We start from the raw sequence: 14,296 nt of genomic DNA, 5'->3' as shown, positions 1-14,296 counted from the left end.
GAGATAAAGAGATGGGTCCTATCTCTAATCAAACGCAAACATCCAAATATTTCCAAAGTATTGGAAGTGGCAGCTGAAAAAGTGCCTTACCCATACGATAAGAAATTAGCGAAACAAACAACAGTGGAAGGTTTTATAAGAAAACTTGACGAATTCGCTAACTATGACTCTGACCCGAAGAATAATGTACGCATTGCAGTTCGCAACAGCGCGATGACGCCCGTTCAATGGCAACAAACTCCATCATTCGAATGGAATAGAATGCCTAACAACAATTGGAATAACGGAAACGGTTTACCACAGTCCACGTATTGGATACTCAATGCGAATGGACAATGGACTCAAATTCCCGGTAACCCGAATAATAACTGGAATTTGAATCAATGGGGTAATCAGACTCCGATGACTTCAAACCAGAATTTCGGTCCGCAAATAAGTTGGAATCAAAACTCCAACTCGAATTGGAATATGGGTAACAATCAAAACTTCCAGAATTCCAACCTTAATGGAGGATGGAATTCGCAGAAGAATGCGAAGAATTCTAATTCTGACAGGAATAGGAATTCTACGCAAGGTCCTACTCCAATAGGGAACTGGACGACCCAACCAATGATTACGAATTCACCGCATAATGCGCCGGAACCTCCGAAGAAATCGTATCCAGCTGTTACGAACAAAAATGTAAACGAAGGACAACTACAAATGGCATACCAAAAGCTACAAAAGGCTTTAGGTAACAATTTCAAAGGGAATCAGAAAATTAATTTCTATCCCAACTCGAACAAAACTAGTAATAGTAATGGCGTTAAACAGAACACTCATACTAATACTAACTCGAACAATTCTGGTGGTAATAACAACAGCAACGATAATGCAAAACCCCAGAACAGCGACAATCGTGGTGAAAAACCGCATGAAGCCAGAAAACCCTCGACTTTCCAACCGAAAGTGTCTAGTCAGATACCTTTACCAGTACATTTCTTCGTAATAAACGAGGATGGTACGGTAGGAGAAGGTACTCCGGACAATGCCGATTTCTGTGCAGAAATCGAAGAAATCGACCTGAGTCAAGATTCCAACGAGAGTCAAGACCAAGGAAACGATGACAATTCGGAAAACTAAAAGGACTAGACACTACAGGGGCACGGTCTAGTAACATCAAAGTCCCCATGAAGTCAATCTTTACGGAATTCATTTGGGTAGGCGACGGTATAGCGCATTTCCTAAAAAGAGGAGACACGCCATTACCTGTAGCGGTGCCACCATATTTACGTGATCAATTACCAATTGAAGAATTATACAGACGTATAGAGAAAACGGAATTCCCCGAAGGAGAGAAATTCGTTCTATCAGCTCTGCAATTCGAATTGAATCACTCACCTCAACCTTATGACAAAATAAAGAAAAGTCTAAACAAACTCTTAGATCTACTAGTCAAAGATAAAGGGGCGGAATTGATTATATTAATCTTCCCAATAGTAAAACCCTGCATTCCAGGTGACCCCAAAAGCATTGGCGTTAAACTAGATCGATACATCGAATACCGTAAAATATTTCAAAACGCGGCGGACGACCAAATTGTAATATTCTGGAAAGAACCGCCCATGTATTATTTGCAGACGCAAAAATTGATAACGGCCTCCGGTGTCGAAGCGATTGGCGTCATGGCAGATAAAAACCAACGAGTAATTCCTTGTGAACGAAAGTTCAAATTCGAAAAGGATAGGAACAAGTACTACCCTGCTATACCTACGTACCGTGTGATTTACGACATGGTTTGTACAGGTATATACAGACTATTCGAAGAATGGAAACGAGTACGTTTAAGCAGAAACGCGCTCAAATCTCCATACGACGAAATGCAAAAGATTCTCCAACAACGTCCGCAACCTCCGTACACGTACATGGCTCCGCCTGAACAGCAACCTAAGCAGGAGGAAGCAACAAAGGTTGAACCATTAAAAGGTAGTCAGGTCGTCGAACCTAGAAAGAAAACCTTATTTATGGAATACCGAACCTCGTGCAATAATCCTAATTGCCAACGAGATCCAACGTGTTGCATGTTACCAGAGGAGTACTATGAAACATTCACGGACAAGTACACCCGTCCGGCTCAGTTAACAGAACTCGACGACGACGGTTTAGTACAAGGAAATCAGACGAAGAAATCCATAAGAGAGATGGATGTCAAATGTTTAATAATGGAGGACCCAGAACTCGTATTAGACGAGTTTCCGGAACTTGATTATTCTCCAACTCCTTTTGAAGTCTTGAACATTCACCATAGAGCGAAGGATCGAAGACCAATCGGAGATTTTGGAGTTAAAAATGCAATAATCAAGAAACCTCCCAAAGACAGATTACTCAGATTGTTGACAAGGGATGGCATTAAGACATTCCCGTGTAATAGTGATACGACTACAACACGTGTGAAATTCATAAGAGGCCTACCTGCCGACAAGAAATGGAGACATCATGCACTTCGTAAACGAATAATTAAAGAAGCTCGAGCACTCGAAGCGATTGACAACGCACACCTTGATGAAACTCAGCTGAAAGAAAAAGCTAAACCATTAGTGGTAAACGAAGGTACCGATGACCCAACTTGCGTCGTTCCAATCACAGTAGGTGATAAGATCGTCGCCATTCAGTTGGACTCGGGAGCACTTCCCAATGTTATCTCAAGGAATGTGCTGAAACAACTCAAATTGAAAGTGCCACATGCAGTACGCGAAATTGCTATGGATCGCATCGTGCAGCTACGTATGGCCAACAATGCAATTGAACGAGCGTCACAAATTCTGGCTGAAATCACATTTAATTTTGGTCCAAAGGAATTCGTTGTACCATTCTACATAATGGACACCATTGGCAACACTTTCATACTGGGAAGAGTAGCCATGGAGCATTTGGATCTACACTTACATTTCCGCCAGAGATGCGTAAGTCATGAACCTAAGGATGATGATCATTTTACAATTGCATTTATAAACCCAGATGTGTATAAAGATGCGCTCTCTTTATTTAAGATTGAGCAAATCCCTGAGCACACAACAATAACTATTGATTTAATGGCCACAAGCATGTCTACAAGAGACAAGCTAAAAGAGCCTGAAGAAGACCGAATTAAAGCAGTACGTATTATGCAGAAAAATCTCATCGAAGATTTAGCTGAAATACGAGAGCTTGGCATTGCACCTCAAAAGGAGGTAGACGATGCCATGCACAAGATCAATGCTTATCAAGACATATTTAGTCTGAATCCGGGATGTTACAAAGGTGAAAAAGTACATTTCAACTTTATCCCCGGTGAGGGGCACCTAGCAGTGCCACGAGGTGAAAAATATAGACCTCCAGCTCGGTTAAAACAAGCCCTCGATATGACGACTCAAAAGATGTTAGATTTGCGAATAATTCGGCCATCTCGTTCAGTTTTTATAAATACACTCGCACCCGTCATTAAAAAGAATGGCGATATACGACTGTGTTTGGCAGCTGACGAGTTAAACAACTTTTTACAATGCGTACTAACTGAACCCGCTACAATCGATAGCGTGATATTCAGTGGTTCACCCGATGGTCTATTTTGTACGCTGGACTTTACGTCCGGATTCTGGCAATTAGAGCTAGATGAAGAATCGAAAAAGTATACAGCGTTCATAATAAACGGCCAAGTATACGAATTTAACAGACTACCGTACGGATTGAAGATCTCGAGCGGTGAGTTTGTTCATATGATAAACCAAGTGCTAAAGGACGAAGAAGGCATCTCCAAGTTTGTGGATGACGTCAAAGTCTCTGGTACTACGTTTAAAGAAACACTTGATAGACTACTCAGTGTATTCGAAAAAATAAGACGGGCTGGATTAAAACTGAATCCAACCAAAACCCACTTTTTCAAGAGGCGTACAGACCACTTGGGGTTCGTCTTATCCAAAGAAAACATTGATAAACAGGACCTTAAAAAGGAAAAATTCCTGAAATTTGAGAAAGACCATATGAAACATGGCAAATTCGTACTTAAAAACAACAAAGAAGTGTTAGCTCTTGTTGGGAACACCGTGCTGTACAAGCCGTTTATTCCCCGATACATGCAAATCCTGAGCCCAATATACGAACTGACAAAGGGCGACGACCCTATAGTCTGGACGGATGCTCAACAGAAGGCCTTCGACATACTCAAATCGGAGTACTTGAAGGAATTCACGTTGAAACAACCTCCACGTGAGGGCGACTTATTCTTGGATACGCATTATACAGACGATGCAATGAATGCAGTTCTCTTCTACAAGGAAGATGAACAAAAGCAAATCATTATGTTCATTTCTGTTGGCTTCAAGGAGCACCAGAAAAACTTTACGCTGTATGACAAAGAAATGCTAACACTCTACTCAGTCATTAAAAAGATTTGGATGTGGATTTTCAGCAGGAGAGTCCACGTGCGCGCCAATTTGCTCCCAATTTACAAAGAATTTGAGAGTCTGGCGAAAACGCACCGAAAAGCTGCAAAATGGGTTACAACTATATGCAATTTCGATCTAATCTATGACATGAAGTTATCCAATAAAGCTTTATACGACATTAAAGCACCAGAACTGGTAGTCGGAAATATCGTCATAGAAGAGCTAACAGAGCTCGATCTATTGATGATTAACCAAGTGGTACCCAGGTTCACGAAAGGTTTTCACAAGGAAGACAATCATGAACTAACAGGTGCCAGTAAAAAGACCGCTCTACCACCTCTGGATTGCAAATTTATGGACGAAAATGTACCCAGATTATTCGACCTATTATCTAATATAGAGGACGAACAAGCTAGAGATAAACATTGCAAAAAGATAATGGATGTCTTAGAAGAAGACGTACCAGCAAATAATAAGAAGCAACAGGGTACGTCACTCCGTAAAAAACAAATTTATGACATAATGTACACACGCGATGGTAAAAAACGTCTAATGAAAATTTTGCCAGATAAATCGCAAGTACCATATTTACCTGATCGTTTGCTTTACGACACTGTCGACTACCTACACTGTGCCTATGGGCATACTGGGGCAAATCGATTAGACATGATTTTTAGACAACTATACTACCATCCTAGTTCACTCGCGTATATACGCGATATTACAAACACCTGCATTATATGTAAAGTGAACAAGAACTACGCGAAGCACAAAGTGCTGGAATACGCTCAAATCGAGGCGTACGCCATCGGCGATGTGCTATCGGTAGATATCTATGGACCAGTTCCAGCATTAAAGAACGATCCGAAATACTTGCTAGTTGCAAAAGAAATCTTTACCAGTCGTGTCTGGCTTCGAGACATGCACAGGATTCAAAAGAAAGTAGTTTGCAACGCAATGGAATCAATTTTATTTGAAATTGAAATCCACGATGTCAAGATCAAGAAAGTGATCACTGACAACGGTACGCAATTTATTTCCGACTCTTGGTACAATTTGCTGGAAAAATGCGAGATCAAAGTCGCACATACGACAGCTTACAACCCTCAGAGTTCTTCAGTGGAACGAACAATGAGAGTAATAGGCGATAAGTTACGTGTCAAACTCAACGAAGTTTATGATCCATATCGCACTCATCTTGGTTGGAGTAAATTCGTTGGAGAAATCCAAAACGAAATTAACAACACACCAACGTCGTTTGGTTTCAAGCCCAACGAGGCTTGGTTTATACCAGACACGACGATTCCAGGTTTTCCAACTGAAATACGAACCTTCAATTTTCGAGATGCGTTAGCAAGATTACACGATCAGAACGAAAACAACCAAATTCCATCAATAACCATTGAGGAATGTCGAAGCCGCGAACTCAAGATATTTGACATCCCGTCCGATGAACAGGAAGTCTTTATCGACAACAATGGCTATGCCAGAGTTACAGCCGACGGCGCCTGTTCCAAAAACGGCTCACCCGAAGCTATTGCTGGAATAGGAATTTGTTTCAAACCGGGTTCAACTGCTAACATATCTGACAGGATTGTGAGCACAGAATTCCAGGTTACGAACAATTACGCCGAACTAATGGCAATAATTATTGCGCTCGAAATATTACGAGATAACGGCGTTAAGAAGATAAAATTGTTATCAGATTCGAATTACGTAATCAAAGCGCTAACGAACACATGCTCGATTTGGAAAACAAATAATTGGAAGAATTCCCGAAACAAGCCAGTTCATCATGCTGAACTATTTCAACGTATTCTTGCTATCAGGCAAGAGCTCGAAGATGTAGAATTTCAGCACGTATACGCACGCAAAGTAGAATACACTAACATCATAGCAGATATGTTAGCTAAAAAAGCTGTGTATACGAATGAATGGCAAGAAGACAGAAGCGGGAATTTGACTGATCGCCAAGCCGTTGAAGCATTTATTAGAGAAAAAAGACGTCAAAAGCGTATTGAAGAAGAATATTGCTTCAACAAAACGCACGTTGATCCTACATATTTGCAACCCGGCGATATGGTACTAATTACCAACCACAAACAGTCAAGTTTCGAAAAACGAACAGCTGCAAAACTCTATCAAAAGAAACATGGACCTTTTATAGTAATAAAATGGTCAGGTTTCAACAGTTACCTTCTGAAACCTACAGATGGAACAACTGTAGATAGAATTTCGAACATAAGACAGTTAACGCTATTCCTAACTAGTAAAAATATCGAAGACATGGAAAAAAGCGACTGTCTCAAATCTCTACTAGACCAGCGTTCGATTGAAGAAAAAATCAAAGAATTTTTATTCAAAGCTCGCGAAGCAATGTCTGACAGTGAGGAAGACGTTGACGATCCGCCAACTCGTGCACCGCAGGGTGTCGGTATTAATGAGCGTGACATTGCAGAAGCATCACCTGCTATTTTACGACAGCTTGAGAATACAGCACGCGACCTTCGAGCCCAACAAAGAGCTGAAAAACGCGATCAAGCCAGTACTTCAACAGCTGCCGAACTACAAGTAGAAGTGGAAGTGCACAACCCACCGATTACTGAAACTGCAGTAAATGGTGAAGTGCCAACTGAACAACAGTCTACGGAATCAACATCCACTGATTTACGAGAGGAAGTTGATCCAAATGACTCAGCTCAAAATACCAATGCCACTGGGGAGACTCAGACAAGCACAGAGGATCAACTAGAATCCTCAACTTCGACTGGGGCATCCGCAGCCACACCCAAACAAAGTGCACAACTCGCTCCTTCTGTTAGGAAGCCGCGAGGTCGACCTCCAAAGACACCTAAAATTGTGACAAACGCCGCGGAGCCGCAACCTTCAATGTCGCAATCTCAAACAGGAGATTTGACGACAGAAGGAAGCGCACAACCGGCAAAAGATCCAAATAAATTGACTAAATCTCAAAGGAAATCTGAGAGAATCAAGGCACGCCTAATGCGTATGGGTCAAGAACCACCAAGAACCTACGATTTCCATCAGATTGTCCCATATCATTACTCTGAGAAAAGTCTTTACAAAAGTTACTTTATTGAAGACTCAGAACTTTCGCTCACAGAAGACTTACAAGAAGTTTTTACGGTGGAACCAAGAAACTTAGAGGTCAATAAAGTCACAGTTGAGATTAATCCTGAGGAAAATGAAATTAACATTTTCATTTCTCTCCCACCAGAATATAAACTGGAAGGGGAAATCATAAAGGTTGAAATTCCACCTCAGTGTGAAATACCTAGAAATGAAAATGCAATTGCTCAATTCCTAAAGAGTACAATTACCAACGCCATGAATGGCTGGTTACTTAATAAAATCTGAAATTAGTCAATTTATTTTGTAAAATCGTAACTGGAAATTTTGAACACTATAACCAAATAGTGACCAAAATACACCACAGACCAGGATTCGCCGAAATCCAAGTCACAATGTAAATTTATTTTGATTGGCAAAATTTCAAACAGGAAATTAAAACAATCAGAATGAATCACAAATACGAGAAAAAGTTTTAAATTTCAAATAATTAGATTTGAAAATACAACCAAACATACGCAAACGCGGACTGGGGCATTTAAAATGATCAATTTCGAAAATAATTAGATTTTTGAATAATCACAAATCACGTATGCTCTATTACAAGTCTCGACAAGTTAAAATTCGGTAAAAGACTGAAATTTAACTACAGTATTGACCAAGTTTGGATTTCTTTCTAAGTTGAAATTCGGTAAAAAACTGAAGTTTAACTTTGAGAACCACTAAACACGTAAATATTCCACAAGGGAATAGTCACGTAACAGCCAATACTCGGTTTAGATAGCTAAAACGCGAAAATTTGAGTAAAATCTGAAATTTTCGAAAAAATAACGCTACGTGAAACGTTACGCGTTACGTTACGGGCAGAAACGTGAGCCACCACATCCGCATGTACTCTGACGAAATAACACCGGCGAAAATGTGCTCTTATCACCATTTCATTACTTCGAAGGAAAATTTGACTGACTTATAAGTTGTTCCAAGTAAAATTGCGATCTTTTTGAATAATTGAAGCTGTTTTAAGGTTCACCCACGTATTAAATTACTGTTCATCGATTTCTACAGTGCCAGCTGTATTGAAACGAGTAAGTAAACCTTCAATTACGCATATATTCAGTTCAAACTAACATCGAGTAATCTCATTAATTTCGCTTCAATTTTTTAACAGAAAAATGGAAGCCCAACCGAATATTGTCCACCACGAGCACACTATATCGACGCAACGTATTCGTCAGACGTGTCGTATTAGAAAAATCAACGGCGAAATCTTCAGAAAATGTTACGTTAGAAATAACAACGGTAATGAAACGCCGAAATGGATTCAGTTGTCCTACCTGGAGTGGTGGGATAATCTCACGGAAAATACCAACCACTATCAGGTATATATTTTTTCGTTAACACTCTGAATAATCATCACCATTAATAAATCTAACCAATGACATGTGATTTATTTGTTGAATCAAGGAGTAATTAATTAATACGATAACGACGGCGCAGAAATTCCAGCGAATCGACGTATTTGCGGGTGAATCAGCGCACCAGATTGCGACAATGAAACACATACAAGATGTGATCATCGTCGTGATTAATTTAGTCATATCGTATCAATTTGCATTTCCGTACTTGTTTCCTATGCCTTAAATATAGATGTATTATATACTGCTTGCTTTAATTAGTCATTCACACTCTCATTGCACAGCTTAACATTGCATACTTCGCCGAAAGTAAACAATGTACGCTCTCACACAGCTTAATTACACGCAAATGAACAAATGGATACTTCGTAGGAAGTAACCTAACGTTCAACATATGCCTCACATAATTAACAACTCAACCGCTTGAGAGTATTTTAATCAAACTCGATACTAATATCGTTCTCAATCGATTATTTAGCGCTCAAGAAAAATGGAAGCTGCAATTAAGCAATGATGAAGGCTGAAATGAAAAATACATCGAATAACTACAAATACAAATTCAGGTAACAACTCGAAGTTTATTTGTATACTAAATTATTCGATGATAAAAGCAAGCAACGTGAATATTACACATCAATGGTAAAGTGAATCTCTACAATGAATTCATCGCATTCGGTTTTCGTTTCAAAATAGTTAGCAACAAGCTACGTGAGTTGAAAATTACTCTAATAAGAGTTGGTTTCGAACTTATGATTAGATTTTGAAAGTTAGCATTACATCTACGATCAATTCACCGGCGAGTGAAATGATTCTAACGTGGAAGAGCTACGAAGATGAAACCGAACGTTGATGCAAAAATTTTCTTTATGGTAAAACAAAATATCACGTAAGTACCAATTACATACTTCAATGTAAGTAAGTAATGAGTACCAGACGATCTCTCAGAGTACAGATTGTTCAGATAGTGTTTATTTCCAAATTATAAAATGAGCTACGTAGACGAAACCGAACGTTACAGTAATTATCTTTCAGAATAATGATCGCTGAGTGAAAACTGCGTACTTCAACGTAAGTAAAACAGTAGGTACTTGGTGATTTGGTTTCAAACGCTAATTCTCCAGTTTAGTATTTTGAAAAATATTCCAAAGTGAGTACAATTCAAAATTACAAATTAGCAGCGAACCAAATCAAATCACTCATAACTAGCGAATAATTTAGTCAATTCAGATACGCAAATGAAAGATAATTTTAACGAACGTTCATTAGCAGAATACCTACAATCAATTTACCGGTGAGTAAAGTGATTTTAGCTAGGAAGAGCTACGTAGAAAGTACCGATGGTTTATTAGTTTAGAATTTCAAAAACAGCTAAAAGAGCTACGAAACGGAAACCGATTATACTAAGACCAAATAATAGTACTAAATCAACCTAGATTTATGAATAATTAGCAGTAATGATTCATTTAGAAATTATGATTGCTAATAACGTTCACGTATTTTCATACAGATTCCAGATCGTATACGAAGGGCGAGCAAATTTTATCATAGTATAAAATACCGCCAGCGGTACAAATGGAATATAGCAACGTTGCCAGACGTAGCATTTAGAAGTAGAAAATACAGGTACAGTGACTAATTATGTAGTCGTTTGAAATTGCCAGTATCAGTGTTAAGTAATACAATGTTTGTTTTTTCTCGATGAAACAACTACGAGTATGACGAAAATAAGCAGATTTTCACAACAGAAAGTAGCAGTTGAAAAGTAATCAGAAAAATAGAATTCGAATTGGAATAAATCAACAACTTGGCAAACTCTATTCAGAAAGTTGCTTTTGGAGCTAAACGTACAGGTAAAACTTAGTTAGCATACTGAGATTAATGTACAAATCCATATACCCTGTCTAAACACTACAACTCGAAATTCGAAGAGATAAAATTACAAAAACGCAATTTTCAAACGCAGACAAGTTCAAAATTCTTTCGAAATAATAGATTTTGAAACATTTTCATTTTCGAAAAGTACATATCAAGAAATGTAATACTATACACAGATAGTGATTCATTTCACCAACATATACCCTCTTGTTTGCGAGAAATCGAAATTGAGAGTTGAAATTCGCTCATTTTGAGACGTTTTCGAAATGATAACAATACATTTTGAAAAATCCTAGATACGTATGAAAATAATTGAGAGTCCAAAATAACCAAATTTTGTTGACTCGAAATTAGTTCAAATATCAAAATGTAATTTTGAAAACTTCAAATTGCGATAAAATGACCGAAATAATAGATTTTGGATATTTTTGCACGAAATTTTTGCAATACAGTAAAAGACTGTGACGCAAATTTCTTCGAACAAATACCTGAAAAAGACATAAATAAAAACCACAGGAGTAGTAATATTTAATTGATGACAAATAGAAATTTGAATAATTAGAATTTCGAGGTGATAATAACAAAAACCACCAGCACGCAAATTTCAACCATCGAATTCGATAAAAGATTGGAATCGATGAAGAAATCTGACGCAATAATTTCGAGACAAAGAAAAAATGTGCATTTAGCAAAAGGCAGATGTTTTCTTTCGATGAAGAGAAAGCGACGTGACTCGTAGCGATAGCAAAATGGCTGACAGGCCGTTAAAAAATTCGATGTAATTGCGACGTAGTTTATCATAACAATAAAGACCGCCGAACTGCGCATTTAGGCGCACATTTTGACAAACCCGTTCCAGGAAAATCGGCGCCGTCTGATATTCTCTGCTTAGAACATTCTAGAAGGTTATAGTCAAAACCTGCCGTTCGAACGCATCGCTACCAACACAACGCCGAGTTCGACCAATCCCGTTCGCTGCCGCCGAGTAGCGAAGTGGGGGAAAGACTCGGCAGTTGGAAGCAACGACGAACCTGATCCAACTATCGAAATCATTATTTCGTTTCACGTGCTATCGAGTACATGTCTTTGCTCTTGCCATATGTTTTGTTAATGCGTTTTTGAATCTTTGTATTCTTTTTTCGCGTAATATTTTTTGCGTTGCTATCGTAAGTAATTATTACTTATTCGAGTATATTATTTTTTCGTTTTCTCGCTTCAAATTTTTGAATATTTGTCATCAGCTCCTGTGGTAAGTACAAACTCGTACGATTATTATGCTTTCACATTACTAAGCAGTGTTAACGTAAAAAACAATAGGCCCACCATGCCGATTTGTTTTCTAATCAATATTCAGAATTTATTTTGTCGCTAAATCGGTATTGCCTTACAACTTCGTTTAACACCTCGTCGCATTTCTGTTCACAGTGATGGCAGAATCTACGCATCTCGCATGCGACAAATGCGGTTTGGTGATTACGTCACCAGGCAAGCAGTATGGAGGCGACAGAAAGGTTCCCGAATCAATCTACATAACCAAGTGTCAGCATCTTTATCATAAGAGCTGCATCATGAAAGCGATAAAAAACTCCGAACTTCGAAATCCTGCCGGCGTGCAGTTGACTAAGTGTACACATATTGGATGCGAACGAGATGTGAGCGAGGACATCTGCTACAAGGTAGAGGTAACTCGTATTCAAATCTCGACGCCTGAACCTACGGAAGCCGCAACCGGCGAGTTGCAAGCTCTCCGTAGGGAAATCGCTCAGTTGCATACCGACAGAGAACTACAACAAGATTTGTCCGAAGACATGTACAAGAAAATGTCAGATTTCGAAGTACAATTAACTGATGCTAATAATATGATCGCGAGTTTAAAAGCTCAATTGGAAACTACTACGGCGAAATACGAGGCACTTCGTAAAGCCAAAATGTCATCGCTATTCCCGAGCTCCACAGCAATAGCAAGTCACTTGAACCAGCAATCTGCAACCAGCTCGAATGCGACGACGCCAGCTTCGCTGCCGGCGGTTACGGCCACCTTACCGACGAATACGACGCCGATTTCGACGACCACTGCACCTACCGCGGCGACAAACGAGCTCTGCCAGGGGTTTGTACCGTCACCGTTCCCGCCACCACCTCCGGTCAACAACGGTACACCAAAGGCCACGCCGAAAGTTCCGAAGCCGTCAAAAAACGCGGAAAGAGGTATCCCCGCCCCCACGCCGGTGAGCGCAGGGATACCTCAAACAAACGCCGCTACCGTGAGCAACCTTACGCAAGGCCTCCACCGCCCGCCGCCCGGTTTCCCGATCATAACAGGCGCCGCAGCGAACGCCGCGACGAACGCTACGACGAACACAGCGACGGACGCTACGACGAACGCTACGATAATCGACGGTACGACGAATACGAGCACCATCACGACGAACGCCGCTACGACAACCGCCCCACGGACACTCGCTCACGTCGAGGACGCGGCCGACGGGGCGCTCATTAGTTTCAAAATCCCGTTCGTGCAACCGGGTACAGCGCCGACTGTACCGGATGCAAGTTTCCACTCGCCGATTTCATCTCACTGGGATTTCCCGCAAAAGAAGGAACAGACTACTGGGGAAGACCACTCGCTCAAAGTGGCGAGCAGTCGAACTCTAGCGCGCCTGATACCGCCAACACGCAGAATTCCGTTGATCCGAACGCGAATTTGAACGTACCGAATCAAGCCGAACGCGCTCAACCAACGGCGAACCAGTCTCCGGCGGTTGTACCAAAGAAGAAAAAGCGGGCAAAACCGGGAAAACAGTCCAATACGAAAGCAAATCGAGACACCTTCGATTCACGATACCCGGAGGTAACGCACGAAGTGTTAGCGCCATTCTACCCAACGAATGCCTACCCGCAACACTTTTCGGTCTGCGGTTTGAAAATCGGCGAAGCAAAACCCGTTATGGCGCTGTTCGCGTACAAATATTGGATTGTAGGCGACATCCATGCTCATGGCATCATGCATGCGATTACGGAAGGCAAACCATACCATGACAACATAGATAAGCGCATGTATAAGCGCGACATGAAGATTTCGGAATTGATTGAGTTAATCGTCGAATTAAAACAAATCCCGAAAAATCTCATGATATCTATTGGCACGTTCGACATCTTCTCATTTACGCCACCGAATACCTTCGACCTAAATTTCCGGAAACTCATCGAAGTTTTAGGAGATAAAAAAGTCGAACAGGTAATCATGCTGCCACCGAATGCGAGCGGCCGATTGCACAATAACACATTCCGGCAAATTACCCAAACCTTTACGTACAACTGGGGAAACGGAAAATTCCAATATATGGTAGCGGGCCATTTGCTTAACGATTTGAACCTCGAGTTGGCATCAGTGGACGAGCTTGGCCCGAAGTATACGAAGGCTACATACCAAAAAGTAGCAAACTGTATCGCAGCCGTATTTATTCCGGAACCAGTTATCGAAAAAAGCGATTCAACCGTCGAGTTGAATAA

The 14,296-nt window shown here is 40.4% G+C and overlaps 1 protein-coding gene and 1 long non-coding RNA gene across 3 annotated transcripts in view; both read left to right on the top strand.

The window, feature by feature from the left end:
- Window positions 1–14,296, top strand: part of Oatp74D (Organic anion transporting polypeptide 74D) — a 163,680-nt gene that overhangs the window by 59,617 nt on the left and 89,767 nt on the right. The gene's annotated exons all lie outside the window — the stretch shown is intronic.
- Window positions 8,509–9,046, top strand: LOC135847719 (uncharacterized). The gene is made up of 3 exons (XR_010559219.1): window positions 8,509–8,578; window positions 8,662–8,872; window positions 8,958–9,046. It is a non-coding gene; the product is annotated as an uncharacterized LOC135847719 (long non-coding RNA).

This window comes from Planococcus citri, chromosome 5 (assembly GCF_950023065.1).
Source record: "Planococcus citri chromosome 5, ihPlaCitr1.1, whole genome shotgun sequence".
Lineage (NCBI taxonomy): Eukaryota > Metazoa > Arthropoda > Insecta > Hemiptera > Pseudococcidae > Planococcus > Planococcus citri.
This window is presented reverse-complemented; position numbering and strand designations above follow the sequence as displayed.